The following is a 9349-nucleotide window of genomic DNA, read 5'->3' as shown; positions in this document are numbered from 1 at the left end:
CCCTGCTGTAGCCTGGTACCAGTAGCTGAATGTGCACCAGCCACGTGAAGCCCTGAGATGGTCCTCCATTGACACGTCTCTTAATGTTAGAGAGACATTCACTGGCTTGAACTCAGGAGGCTGCCTCATTTGAATGTCTGCATCTTCAGGATGATTGGAGTCAGTATTGCTCAGGGTTCAAAGGCCTTCCACACAGGCTGATTGACATTAGAGTCCATGAGGGGTAAGGCGGAGCACAGGCTTCTCCCACCCTGGAGGGTTCTCTACCTAGGCAGGGCACAGCTCCTCACAACCAGGCTTTGCCTCACTTTCCAGCCCATCACACGGGAATCATTCAGTTGGATGAGGGGCATATGTGAGGCGTTTTTTCTAGGTCACATTTTATTGTACCCTTTCTCACAAATGAAGTTATTTCTTCTACAAATATCCTACAGCGACTTTTGTTCAGAAAGTATACAAGTGGCAAAAACATGTTTTGTAAACTGTATTTTCAAGTTCTGAGTTTGAGGAAATAGGAGGCCAAAGAATGCTTGGAGATCCATATGGCCAAGTGTAGACACAATCATCTGATTGGATGAAGAAAGTTGTTCAACCTTGTGAAATCCTCTAGACAGGTATCTCAGGATTTGGCACTGGTTTGGGGAAGCTGGTCTATTATTCTTTTGTATTACAATATTTTTTATCATGAAGACCTCCATATCACAGTCTTGATGACACTATTCTTCCTAGACACAGTCTAGGTGTACTTGGACTCTAGACTTTAGTTTATCATTTAGACATCAGCAGGAATTCACATTGGCCAATGCCTTAACATGTCTTTTCTGAGGAGACCTTTTGGTATTTTAAAATTCAGACATCCAAATATATCCAAAATAGTTTCAGACAGGTGTCATTCTCACAAATTTCTGGCTCAACATAGGGAAAGGCTGCATGGGCAAGTTGTGCAGGGGAGTGCCAGTAGCCCACCCAGAGGCCCATTTCACAGCAGGGGTCTGTAACACTCTTCTGACCTGCATTTCTCTGGTGATGGGCTGTCATCAGGTGGCTGAGGTTCACGATGAACTGGCTCTGCATCTCTTGGGAAGCTTTTCTCTGAGGAAGGACTCATGGGAGTTGGGAGGGGTTACAGAGTCCTTTGATTCTCCTGGCATGAGTGCAGAGTCTTGGAATGGCTTGTTTGGCATCCATGGGAGAGTTGTTGGCAGTCCCTGGGTATGGTGTCTCAGTCTCCAGGACTGATAGAGAACTGATTACCTTCTTCAAAACTAATCATCATTAATGGTGCTAAGTGTCAGGATGTAGGAATGACTGTCTAAGGCTCCAGACTCCAGTTCTGCTTCTGCAGCATTAGTAAGGCCATGATGATCACACCATTTCCTGTGTCTGAATTCATTCTATTTCATTACAACTTTCCAGTTAACCTACTTCTGAGATGGTGGGTGAATATGTTGAGGTGAATACCCTTTGAGTTGTTCTCTGTGTAGGCAGGTTAAGGCTGTAAATAACATAAACCAAGATTATTAGATATTTCCTTGGGCAGCACAACTGTAGGTTTAAGAAACAAAGAAGTCTGAGAAAGCCATCTGTCCTTCTACAGGCCTGCCGTGTACATATCCTACACTCCCCCAGCCAAGGATTCTATGGCATTGGTGCTATGTCTCCTACTTTATCAATACAACTTGCTGCCTATCGGCCTATTTTATTTCTTTCAAAGGTGTTGTGATATTTTATTTTGGCCACAGTAAACAGATCACTGAATGGGAAAGGTCCCTCTACAGGATACTGTTGGGTTCTACACAGTTATCCTGCTACAGCAGACAGGAAATAGCAGAAATGGCCCCAGGACCACTGCAGAAGATCTTTCTCTTGTTTCTCCTACTCATCTCTTTTTTCAGGGATTTTCTATATTAGAGGGTATTCTTCCTGTTCTCAGCAAATGTTTTCATTTTCTTCATCAGTTGCTAGTGCCTACATCATGCTAGTGTATCTGTCTCTGATAAATCTGGAGCTGAGCATACCATGACCATCTTCAGGGATCTATGGGGATGGGCAAAGGTCATTCCTTAATCCATGTCACCTTGGGGCTGGGGCACCTGGCTGGGGATCCAGTGACAACTGGAAATGTCAGGGAGGCTCGGGGATCACTCCTGGTTAGGAATGTAAATACCACAAAACAGAGTTATTGAGAGTTGCCTGGGCAGAGGAGAGAGTGTAGGGTAAGAAGCAGGGAAGGCAGGAAATCCCTGAATGGTTCACATGGCACATTTTCACTGAAGCTTCATGGGCAGCCATGCGTGTGTAGGGAGAGGATGCGCACTGGCCTAGGGACTATGGTGGCAGAAGGCACGGCATGAGGCATCCACTCTTACTCTCGGGATGGTGTCACTTTCTCACCACCTGTTCCTCTCAGGATCCAAAGCATTGCTTCCATGAAGCACATCTGGAAATAAGGTTGAGACGCTGTGTGGCTGTGTGGCTGTGTGGCTGCGTTCACAGGCTCGGAGATAGAAGCTCCAGATTTCAGAACAGAGTTGGACAACATTGCTATTTGTTTACCTGTGTTCCACCTGCAGGTGATCACAACAGGGACACGAAGGAGACCTTGCAGTCCAGGCATGCACACATGGACACCCTCAGAGGGACTGGATCCGACCTTCTCTCAGGAGGCTTCCTCAGCCCTTTCCACACTGCAGTCCTGTCCAGGGTTTTCAACCTTCCTTGGAGAGCAACCAGCTCTGCCATTCTGGTTGTGGCCCCTCAGGCTTTCCTGGTGCCCCCGGTGCCCGCGCCCTGCTTCCTTCACCCACATCCAGAGCATCTGAGTTGGGTCCAGTCCTCGTGTCCCTGTCCTGTTTTCTGTTCTCTTCCCTCTGTCCATGCTGGCACAGTCTGCACTCAGATCCACCTACTTCTTTGCAGGATTACTGTAGTGTCCACCTCACTGGCTCCCTGTGATTCCCAAAACATCTCTCCCGCCATGCTATATCCAGCCTTAAGATGCTTCCAGGCCACATGGTTGCTTAATGGTGAGCTCTGAGCTCTGCAGTCGATCTGCTGGACTCCTGAGACTCAGCTTACAGTGTTCTCTGCTCTACATCTGGGCTGTGTCTAGACTGCTCCCATTGGAACATGGATCCTCTCACCTGCCCCCAACCAGGTTAGGTGACCACTCTTTGCCCAGCCAGGCTTCTGCCGACCTCTGTCAAGCAGGGGTGTTCTTCACTGCTATTTCTGTTTGTCCTGGGACAGCAGTGTCTGCCTATCCTTGTGGGTTCTCACACCTTGCACACATTCCTGGGTGTCCTGGGGCTAAAGGAAAGGAGGAAAGGATTCTATGGCTGCCCTAGGATGGGCTGGTGTGTTCATCATGACTGGCTTCTCTCATGGACTGTTCTTTCTTGATCTCTTCTTCCCTTTCTTTATCCTGTGCTGAGTCCACCGCTTCTGCCCAGTGTGCTAGAGGTAACCAGGCTCCCAGAAGAAAAACCTGGGTGATGAACAGTTCTGCCTCAGGCTGCTGCCACCCAGTGTTGAGGATATGACTTTCATTTCCTTTGTACTTCATGGCCTGACTTCACTCTTCACTTCTAAAATGGCCAAGGCCAGGCTTGTAATGTGCTGTATCCCAAACCAGAGCAGGATTGCACAAAGATGCAAAAGTAGCCTGGGGATGGCCCAGTGATCAGAAGCTTGCCTGGAGTGCTCACCATGGCCTTGTGATCCTGCCTGATCAGTTCCAGCCCTGATCCTGCAAGTTAATAACATCACCAAGCAGTGCTGGCCATTTCCCAGGCTTGCTTCAATCCCTTGATGTAAGGACAGAGGCTGTCGTGTCAGGCCTGCACCCTTGGCTGGCTCTGGATTCCTGCTTCCTGCCAGCAGCCCACATTTGACCTTCTCTGACCAGGCACTGGCCCTTGCTCGTTTCAGGCTTAGGCTAGCCTTTCCCTGTCTCCACCCAGGACTTGTCCTTGAACTTCAGGTTTCTTTCAAGCCTCACCGTCCTGACCAGCCCCAGGAGTACCAAGAGCTCCTCTGTTGTACTGAGGACCCACTTGATCAACATTGGCTCACTCGTCCTGTGTGGCAGGTGGTATTCTATGGGTTTGAAGCAACACAAAGCAACACCCTCTAGAAATTTTCCTGTTCCCAGCGCCTCTTCAGTATTGTGAAAACTGATTCAGCAGACTGTCTTCCTCCCTGGACTGTGAGAGCCTCAAGGGTTAATGTTCCTTAGTGCCTGTCCAGGTTTCCCTCCAGTACAGTTGACATGAGACCCTGAAGAACACATCTGCCGTGAGTCTAGGCCCGCTGAATGATGGTGCGAGCCCTTCTCAAGAAAGGCTGCTCTCAAATGTCCCAGGTCAGGCTTGGCCTGGCAGTCAGGGCTCTCACTGACAGCTGACGACTCAAAGATGGGATTCCAATTTCCAAGTGCGTGTCTCACCTGTGCTGGGTGTGAGTCTGCTTCTCAACTTCTCTGCACATCTGGCACCCCAATGGCAGGGCAAAAGTATAGCCAACTCCAAGTTCTGAACCCTGGATTTTTTTTGCCTCCTCAATCACCAGTGTGACCAGTACAGGGTAGGTCCCCAATCCTGGAGGCTCGGCCTTCTACCCTCCCCTTTAGCTTCTTGCCTGTTCCTCTGTAGGGTTTATTTTAGCGTCCTTGGTCCTTTCCAGGTTTCCCTTGCATGTCCTACATTCTTTCTACAGGTTTTCTTCTCTCTCAGCTCAGTCTCCTCCCATGTCCCTTATGTTCCCCTCTTGTTCTAATGTCCCTTCTCCCATCCCTGGTTCCCCTTCCTGCCCTCTACTCTAGCTTATCCCACAGAATGCTAAGGAGCTTCTGAGGTCTGATCCACATCTTCTGGGATCCTCAGAGGGTACAGCAGGCAGCTAGGATGAGGGCATTAAAGGCCATGCCTGCAGTGACTGACATTCCTTCAACAAGGCCACACCTACTCTGACAAGTCCACACCTCCAAATAGTGCCTCTCCCTGCACCAAGAATATTCAAACCACCACAGTTCTATAAAACCATATTGTCCAGCAAGAACATGTTCAAACAAAGCCTTAGGGTGGCCTCTGGCCAGAGTGGAATTCTCAGTTCTAGCCTCAACTATCCCACCGGCTGGCTATCTCCAAACATGGCTAGTGCTGAGATCAAGACCCAGGAATCAGCCTTGTAGATGTTTTATTTTATTCTGTTTTGATAAGCAAAATGGCAGGTAGGCCTTACAATAGGAATGGACAGGATCTGTTAGGCAGAGAGGAAAAAGGCCATTTCCTCCCAGGTAATGTGTGCATAGGAAAGACAGAAGGGAGCAGGGAAGTTGTGGGGACGTGTGTGTGTGTGTGTGTGTGTGTGTGTGTGTGTGTGTGTGTGTGAGGGATAACAGAAACACTGAGCTGGGGAGCTGGAGCCTCAGAGGTCATTGGTCTAGAAATGCTGAATGCGGGGATGAGATATAGGAAACATTTTATTGATGTGTGTGTGTTCAAATAGTGTGTGTGTGTGTGTGTGTGTGTGTTGCATGTCTGTGTTTGTATGAGGGCCTTGCATAAACTAACACACAACACACTTGAGCATAGAAAGGAAACCTGTCCAGGCAAGAACCTGTTGCCTGCCCACAGCCAGCCTTCCTCCCCCTGGCCCTGTTTGCTCAGTCTGCCTACCGGGTGCTGCAGCGCTGATGACAACCTGCCTAGAAGGAGTTCTAGTCTAGCCTGATCTACACAGAGAGAGTTCTAGGACACCCAGAGCTACACATTAAGAACATGTTTGGAAACAAACAAGCAATCCACAACAGACCTGTCTAGAGCAGGGCCACTTTGGCTTCTCCTAGTCCAAGCTGCCATCTCTGCCCCTGAGACTCATTCTCATGGGGCTGTGGTGTAGTTCCGTAGGCTGCTGTGGCTTGTCCCCAGTGCAAATGGCATCAAGGCACAGCAAAGGAGGAGATGGGGTCCTTAAGGCCCAACTCTGAGGAGAACTCTGAGCCCTTCAGAAATCTGTCCTTCTGTCCTTATTAGGAGAGGGGACTAAAACACATCTGTGTACTGGACAAAGCCAGGACTGTACCTTAGGCCCTTTCCCCTACAGACTGCTGCTCTCTTCCGGGTCTGACATTTCCCCAGGCACTCGTCAGGCACACACCATGACATCCCCATGAATCTCAAGCTCCTGCCACTGAGCCCATGCCCACAGCTGGCTGTGGCCATGTCAACTCATTTTCAGTCACCTGATCCCCACACCTGTTCCTGGCCATGTGTGAGGCGCCTCCTGAAAGAATAGGGTACAGTGTAGGGCAGCATTCAGAAGGGTGACCGGTGAAGGGGCTGGCTGTATTGGGCTGTAGCTGCAGGGAGAGGCAGTGCTGGGCTCCGGAGACTAGGGGACATCTGTGTGGTAGGTCTCCTGTGGCCATGACCACCATCTCCTGAGTCCGTACATCCCAGCTCCAAAGCAGGTGCTGGGACAAGTTTAGGATCCCACCTCCATCCTATGCACTGACTACTGTGATCTCAATTATGAATACCTTCATAGTTTAAAAAAAATCTTCAGCCTCTTTCAGCTTAAAAGCCCCCAACACTGCTGGGCTGGGACTGGGTAGATGAATGTCTTAAAGGGGGTCCCAGTGTAGGAGGTGCTGACAGAAGGTCTAGAGTGTACTGGAGATGGGGTCCTGAACTGAGGAAAGGTTAGGTGCCTCTGCATCAAGGGACCTTCTCACAGCGCCACCCAGAGGCAAGGGGTGCAACAGCTGTGTGCAACTTTTGTTCAAGGCAGGAATGTCAGGCACTGGGGTTGGAGGAGACCTTGGTTTTGTCCCAGGGACCTTACACTGGTCACATCATGAAAGTATGCAGATATGAAGGGGGTGTGCAAGTAGCTCCTGGGGTGCCAAGCTGTGTGTGTGTGTGTGTGTGTGTGTGAAATGGTTTTTTGTTGTTCTTTTTTGTTGTTTTTTTGTATAGGGTCTCCCTAGCATGGTGTACAGAGGGCTTTTAGATCCACAGTCACTGCCCCTTCTTCTTCCCCGCCTGGCCAGGCTTCCTCTACGGGTACACGAGACCCGAGCCAGAGGGCCCCACATTCTTGGCGAGGACTTTCCCCCCACCCAGGCATCCTCCCTCTGCAGGTTCGTGGGCGCTGGCCCTCCCTGTATGTAGGCCCAGCACGTTTTCCTTAAAGTCTGCCAAAGTATAAATGGCCAGAACACCTATAGAAGTGCAGACAGTAGAGCCCATAGGCTTCAGATGGGGTCAGGATTCTATTGGGAATTGTGCAAGGTATTTTTGTTACATTTGGTAAAGAATATCTATGTGTTGCTGGAATTTTAAGAAAACTGAATTTTAAAAAGCAGTGGACATATTTACTTGACAGAGGAAATGTCAAGGCAGTGTAATATTCAGGCCTTGGAAACATCACTGCTGCCTTTTAGCCAGGTTTATAGTGAGGAGTAAAACCAAAGAGCGAGACTAAAAGATATGAGATCTGTGTGGGGGCAAGGAAAGTGTGATATACCTGAAGTTGCAGAGAAATGGAGAAGAAAGGGCTGTATTTTTAAAAATCATATGTACCTATGTATGTATGTATGTATGTATGTATGTATGTATGTATGAGAGTACATAGTCACTATCTTCAGACACACCAGAAGAGGGCACCAGAACTCACTAAAGATGGTTGTGAGCCACCATGTGGTTGCTGGGATTTGAACTCAGGACCTCTGGAAGAGGAGTCAGTGTTCTTAACTGCTGAGCCATCTCTCCAGCACAGGTTGTATTTATTTAAATAAAATTGTCTCCCTGTGAGCCTGTTGGAAATTTTCTTTTTAAAACTTTGTGTGTGTGTGTGTGTGTGTGTGTGTGTGTGTGGTCAAAGGGGTGGCTATTCCCTGGAGATGAAGTTACCAGCAGTTGTTAGCTCCCTTATTTGGTTATTGGGAAACAAACTCAAACTTTGGGCCTCTGTAAGAACAGTATATGCTTTTAACCAGTGAGCCATAGTCTCTCCAGCCCCAAGGCCTGTAATTTTTATAGAGATTAGAAGCCTTGCACTTTGCACTGGGACACTAGGGATGGTATCCTGAGGGCAAGATCCCTCTGAAAGGAAGCTCTGCCATCGACACCTCCAAGTCTAGGATAAAAGCCTTCACTTCTAAGAGAGTGCAAGCTGAGGGGAATCCTGGTCCAGAGTCACCCAGGGAAGTGTTTCCTAGTCTCAGCTGCACAGGGCATTTGGCACAGAGGACCTGTCTAGTTCTCAGGATGGACGCAGAACTGGGCACTGTCCATGTAGTGTTAGTTTTTCAGGATCACAGAATTCCAAGGTTGTTGGATCATGGGGGCTTGAATCAACATCCCAGAGAGAAACCTGTGAGACCAGGTGACATGTAGTCCAGTCAGATTCCCTGCAGGGTCCCTCCAAGCAGGAAGCTCAGAAAGCTGTGAAGGTGAAACCTGAGTTACAGTGGAGACTCCATGGTGTTGTAGATGTGAGCGTGTGGGATGGTATCTGCCAACAAAGGCGGCATCAGTGGGTGGAGCTGGACAAAGACGCCATGGATGCTGTAAATGGCAGGGCCATATGTCCTGAGTTGTCAAAGTTTCTTGGAACCCAGATGGTGACACCACGAGTCCCAGATGTTGGACATGGTGCTATAGGACGTAATGTTTTCCTTGCTAGGTTCCAAGAGTCTTGCTTTGGTCTATTCCAAAATTTCTTTATTTCTATTTTTTGCTATTTTCTTCCTTGTGAAATAGGATGTTTAATTGGGGCCATTGTATACCAGAACGGTGTCAATGTCTCTTCATTTGACAGGGCTCACAGCTAGAAGACACAGAGTTCAGACACAGCAACAGTGTTGGGACACACTAGGTCTGTGGAGGCTTTTGGAGTAGCATTAAGTGCATTGCACTGTGAGATGGCCACATGTTTTCCAGGGTAGGAGTAGAGAGTCTTGATTTGAACCTGACATCTTTCCCACTCCAATCTCATTTCTTGAATGTTTATCCTCACTTGGCAGTGCTGTTTTTATTCCCTTTAAAAGATGGAGATTATAAATATACATCACCATTGCCTTCAATGACAACTTATCAGACTTCTTTCCAGTCTTGAAATCCAGCTCCGAGTCCTGACAGCCACACAGGGCTGCTGTGTGCCAGCTCATTGCCTACAGGGCACAGACCCAGTCCTGGCTTCAGGCTGCTTACCCAGGATCTCACTCCCCTTGCAGATGGCCATCTGTCTTCTGTCTCCACATACTGTTTTTCTAGGTTCTGCTCTGGGAAGCAAGAAGACCCAGAAAATCCCATTCTGTCAAGGCCCTATGGCCCTGTAACCT

This window comes from Apodemus sylvaticus, chromosome 2 (genome assembly GCF_947179515.1).
Source record: "Apodemus sylvaticus chromosome 2, mApoSyl1.1, whole genome shotgun sequence".
Lineage (NCBI taxonomy): Eukaryota > Metazoa > Chordata > Mammalia > Rodentia > Muridae > Apodemus > Apodemus sylvaticus.
This window is presented reverse-complemented; position numbering follows the sequence as displayed.